Raw genomic sequence first — 6,061 nt, 5'->3', positions numbered from 1 at the left:
AAGGGACCCCACTGGTGCACAAACTCGTGCACTGGGCCTCTAGTTATGTATAACAGGATATTATAAAAATTAAGTTACAAAATTTTTATTTAAAAGTTTCTTACATACCGTTATATTGGCTGGGCCGCAAAAATATTCATTGTGGGCCACATGCAGCCCACAGGCCATGAATTTGACATGCTTGTTTTAGGAGATTTAAAAAATCATCCATAATCTTAATTCTATAATGTATCTTTGTTTTGCATTTATCATACATACAATGAACCTTAAAAAATGTACATTAAAACACTCATATAATTACCATCTAGCTTCTATAGTTAACATTTTACAATATTTATTTTATCGCATATCCATCAATCCATCTTATTGTTTTCTGTATTTAAAAATAAGTTCCAGAAATCAGTGCCCTTCACCTCTAAATACTTCAGCTTGTATATCATTAGCTAAAATTAAATACATATTTACTTACGATTCTTAATTTTTTAGTTAAAATTTACACCCAGTGAAATGCACCAATCTTGTGTGTGATGAATTCTGACAAATGTATACATATGTAACCCACATTCTAATCAAGATAGAGAATAATTCCATCACCCCAAGCATTCTCTCTTGCCCCTTTCCCATCAGTCCCCAATCCCATACCTCAGTGTTTCACTTCTTTCACTATAGATTAGTTTTTCTTATTATTAAATTTTATGTAAGTGAAATCATATAGTATGTTCTTATGTCTGACTTGGTTTTGATCAGTATAATAGTTTTGATATTCTTCTGGATCATTGTTTTTATTGGTAATTCATTTCTTTTTATGGGGAGGGTAATACTGTCATACAGATACTAGAGGTCCGGTGCACAAAATTCGTGCACAAGGCGGGGGGGGAGTCCCCTGAGCCCAGCCTGCACCCTCTCCAATCCGGGACCCCTCAGAGGATGTCCAACTGCTGGAAACCGGCAGTCGGACATCTCTCTCACAATCCTGGACTGCTGTCTCCTCATCACTCACCTGCCTGCCTGCCCCTAACTGCCCCCCTCTGCCAGCCAGGTCACCCCCAACTGCCCCCTCCCTGCTGGCCTGGTTGCTCCTAACTGCCTCCCGCCCTGCCCCCCGCTGGCCTGGGCCCCCCTTACTGCTCCCCCTGCCAGCCTGGTTGCCCCCAATTGCCCCCCCCATTGGCCTAGTAACCCCTCACTGCCCCCCCTGCCAACCTAATCATCCCCAACTGCCCCCCCTGCCGGTCTGGTCGCCTCCAACTGCACACCCCCTGCCAGCCTGGTTGCCCCTCTTGCCCCCACCCCACCCCCCGCCAGCCTGGTCGCCCCATGCAGCCTGCTTGTTCAGTCATTTGGTCATCCCTCACTAACCCCACTGCCAGCCTGGTTGTAGGCAACCATCTTGCGAGGGTGTGAGGGTTAATATGCATATTACCTCCTTATTATATAGGATACCACAATTTGTTTCTATGTTCACCTGCTATTGGACATTTGAGTTGTTTTCAGTTTACGGCTATTACAAAGAAGCTGTAAACATTTTCTTGTGAACATGTGTATTTCTGTTGAGTAAACATGTAAGTGGGGAATTGCTGGGTCAGGGGATAGGTAAACAATGATAAGATTAGAAGAAACTGCCAGAACTTTTCCAAAAGAGGTTGTTACATTGATGCATCCACCAAATATACATGAGAATTTGGTTGCTCCACATCCTCACTAACTTTTGGTGTTATCAGTCTTTTTAATGTTAGCCATTCTGGAGGGAGTGAGTGATAACTCACTGTGGGTTTAATTGGCATTTTCCTGATGGCTATTGATATGGGCACTTTTCCATGTGCCCACACCATTGGTGAAGTCCTCTGTGAAGTGGTCTGTTCAAATAATTTGTTCATTTTTTCATTGGAGTTTTTGTTCTTCTTGAATTGTAGAGCATATTATCTTTTCATATGATAATATGAACATACTGTGCTTACTTGTATGCATGTTAATTTGTGTTCTGTTCTTTTTTCTTTTCTGCAAACAGCTTTATTGTTTCATTTGGTCCAATGCATGGGAGAGGGCTCCAGGGTGATTAAAAGAATGACTAATAGTTTCAGGAAGAGGCTCAGCTAAAAGCCAGAAACACCAGGGGAATGCAGAGGGGTTTCTGAAAGGCCTCTGGGTTCCAGAGGCTCCTAGTCGGACTCGAGGGTGAGCCTTTTAAAGAGACACTCGCCCAGCCCAACCTGGGGACAGGCCAGCCTGCGGGTGTTGGTCAGGTGGTTGCCCATCTTCTTGATGAGTCTCACCTCCTCATCCAGGAAGTGGTTCTCCAGGAAGTCACAGAGCTGAGGGTCTGCGAGGGGAGAACCCAGGCCCTGCAGCTCCAAAAAGGCCTGATTCAGGTTCCTCTCCAAGGCCAGGGAGGCTTCCCTGGCGTCCTGAGTTTTGCCCCACTCGTCTTGGGAAGGCTTCAGCTCATCCTGGAAGAGAATGCGGCCGCCGCACTTGTTTTTCAACTTAAACAGACGCTCAGCATCCTTTGCTTCTTTTCTGCCAACTCGTGGAAGAAGTGGCCCACACCCTAGAGGCACATCGTCAAGGTCGAAATAGTGGCCCAGAGAGAGGTAGGTGTGGGAGGCCCGCAGATGCAGGCTGGCCAGGCAGTTGACTGCAGCCTCCATCTCAGTGGAATAATTCTGACGAATTTGGGAGCTCGTAGTTGTTCAACAATACGGAGTTAAGGTAGAAAAAAACGATGTGTTGGCTGGTCCCGGAGGTGTTTCTGAAGGTGGTGACTGGATGAAATGCAGGAGAGTGGTCAGAGGCTGTAAGAAGGGGCATCCCTGGGTCTGTTCCATCCAAACACTATTGAAGCAAGAGACAGATCCGGGACTGCTGAGGGCACTGACTGTTTTCTGTTCTTTTCAATAAATATCTATATATAGAAAAGGCTAACATGCTAAGTGTCCCTCTGCCCACCTGACTGGTCGCTATGATGTGCACTGACCACCAGGGGGCAGACGCTCAACACCGGAGCTGCTGTAACACACATTGGCCATTTATGGAGAAACATCCCACCAAATCGCAGCCAACACTGCCAAGACTCCTTGGCACAAAATGTAGCCCACAGCCCAGCCCAACCCGGAAATGGTGGCTGTGGGCGCCAGGTAATGACATCACATAGCATCACATGATCTACAATAATAATATGCTTCATGTTGATATTTACTGCTGTGTTCCTGACAATTACCTGAAAGAGAAGTTAGGGTGCTTCACTGGGCTGGAAAAAGTTTAGTTAAATCAGAAAGCAGGTCTAATTAAACAAGTTTATTCTATATACTACAGGCCTGGTGCACAAAATTCATGCATGGTGGGGCAGAGGGTCCCTCAGCCTGGCCTGTGCCCTCTTGCAATCCAGGACCCTTCAGGGGATATCCGACTGCCGGTTTATGGGCCTAAAGCAAGTCGGACATCCCTCTTGCAATTTGGGATGCTGCATGCACCAGTGACCATGCTTTTCGTACAGGTGAAAGGCATCTTGCTGTTGTATGAGCAGCTCCATTTTTTTGCCCTGATTATGAAAAGTAGTACATAACATGATCCTTCTGAGACAGTAGTACCATTTTCCTCATCTTATTGGTGGAAAAACTGAAGCAGAGAGAAGTTAAGTAATTGGCTTTGTCACACAGTTATAAGTGTCAGAGTCAGGGATGACCACACCACAATATGTGCAAGCCAGAGTCCATGCATGTCATTGCTGCATCATCCTGTTTTTCCAGTGTTAGAATAGCCTTGCCAGGTTTTAATTTTTAAATCTAAGAGACTGTTCCCAATATATAGGGTAGGGTCCCTAGGCCTGGCCAGTGATCAGGGCTGATCTGTTGGGCAACCAGCAGGACAATCAGGGGGCCCCCACTGGCAACAGCCTTGGCTGGTGACCTCGTGCCACTTGCAAGCCAGCCCCTCCCCCCACCGCCACTGCCGGTCACCTCCCTCTGCCTGCTGGCACCCACCTTGGCTGGCCTGGTGCCACCCACTCGCTGGCCCCACTCGCCGCCAACCTGTCATTCTGCAGGTTGTTTCACCATTTGGTTGATTTGCATATTAGGGTTTTATATAGATAGATATAAAAGGCTAAGTTGATCCGTGCATGCACAATACATATAAAGCTCTCGCTGGCACCAATCACACATGTGTGTTTTCATCTGTCATTGTTGACGGTGAATTTTGTTGACACTTCTAGAGAAAGGGTGAGTAGCGATATTAAAATATTTCTTCTAATTAATTTCCTTTCAATGTGCACGAATTCGTGCACCAGGTCACTAGTTGTATTATTACATTTCCCACTCTATATTTCCTCCTGGAAACTTAGTACATTTTAAAGTGTCATGAGCCTTTTCCCATTACGATACAATTTTAAGAATTATCAGTTGGGGTGACCACTGATAAAATTTGGCATAATTTAATTTCTCACTATAAAATCTCAAGGGACACCTCAAGTCCAAATTGTGCTTGTCTGCCATCTTGAAATAAGGTAGAAGATAAGTGTCCCTAACTTGGTAGTTCCACCCAGTACCTTCTACTATGGCTGGCAGATGATCAATAACTACTTGTTTAATGTTTTCTGTGGTGTGGTCCATTTCACTAAATATTGATCTTGGGGGCAGAATTTGACTCCATAGTGTTAACAGAACTATCAGTCTCTCCTCCTATTTAAGTCCTCTCTCTGTGAGAACTCTGTATTTTTGCCTTCTAAAGAATTGAATGGCTATGAGATCATGAAATCTTACCATTTACAATAGCATGGATGGACTTAGAGGATATAATGCTCAATGAAATAAGCCAATATCAAAGACAAATATCATATGATTTTACCTGTATGTGTAATCCAAAGAACAAAATGAACAAAAAGACACAATTAAAACCGACTCATAGATACAGAGTGAATAGGTGGTTGCCAGAGGAGAAAGAGGTTTGGCGCACTGAGTGAAAAAGGTGAAGGGATTAAGAAGCACAAATTTGTAATAACAAAATAGTCACGGGGAAGTAAGTATAGCTTAGGAAATATAGTCAATAATATTTTCAAAACTATACATGGTGCAAGTTACGGTACTGGAAACATTAAGGGGAACACTAGGTATATGATTGTCTAACCACTAAGATATACACCCAAAACCAATTCAAAATAAAAATTAGAAAAAAAACTGCATGCTGCTCTGGTCAGTGTGATTCAGTTGGTTGGGCGTCATCCTGTTCATGGAGAAGCTTCAGGTTGATTCTGAGTTGGGGCATGGGCCTGGGGTTTTGGGCTCAATGGTGGAGTGGGAGGCAGGGTGCAGAAGGAGGCAGCCAATTGATGTTTCACTCTCACGTCGATGTTTTTTTTTCTCTCTCTCTCTTTCTTTCCCTTCCTCTCTCTCTAAAAATCAATACAAATATTTTTAATAAATAAATAAAAATAAACACAATAATATTCTTTTAAAAACATGTGTGCTTAGATTTCAAAAAAAAAAAAAGCAGTTTACTAGGAACTTTGTTTCTTTTCCTCCAGCTTTTTGGGGTATAATTGACAAATGGAAATTGCGTATATTTAATGTGTACATCTTGGTGTTTTGATATACACGTACATTTTGAAAAGATAAAAAGATAAATAAATGAATGGCAACAGCTTGGAACTGGTCAGGAGCCTTAAGTATGGAGGTCAAAGAGACTTCCAGAGGCCCATCCAGGCAGGCAAGAATACACAAGAGATCTAGAGTAGGTGAGGTGTGGGCATCCAAACTCAAACTCAGATTCTGCAGATAATCCATGAAGCTTCAAGGGAAGGCATGCCCATGGCCCCTCTGGGAAAGGAAGCCCAGACAGCTCTTTCTGCAAGTTGATAGTGCTTATAAATTCAAGTTGGAGATCTCTGAGCAGACGCTTGGAGCAGAGGTTGGTGTCCAAGCCAGAACCTGACCAACAGGGGGCTCCCTATTGTTGGTGATTAACCAGCTCAGGCACCTCCTGGTTGCCTGGTGGGGGGAAGGTGGGAGCGCAGAGAGCAGCAGTGTCCACTTAATGGCTGAGGCCCTGGAGCTACCTTTATGTTTGA

The 6,061-nt window shown here is 44.1% G+C and overlaps 1 pseudogene; it reads right to left on the bottom strand.

The window, feature by feature from the left end:
* Positions 1 to 2,005: 2,005 nt before the first annotated feature.
* On the bottom strand, positions 2,006 to 4,490 carry LOC107182229 (annotated as a pseudogene).
* Positions 4,491 to 6,061: the final 1,571 nt, after the last annotated feature.

The sequence above is a fragment of the Myotis davidii genome, unplaced genomic scaffold (genome assembly GCF_000327345.1).
Source record: "Myotis davidii unplaced genomic scaffold, ASM32734v1 scaffold673, whole genome shotgun sequence".
Classification (NCBI taxonomy): Eukaryota; Metazoa; Chordata; class Mammalia; order Chiroptera; family Vespertilionidae; genus Myotis; species Myotis davidii.
This window is presented reverse-complemented; position numbering and strand designations above follow the sequence as displayed.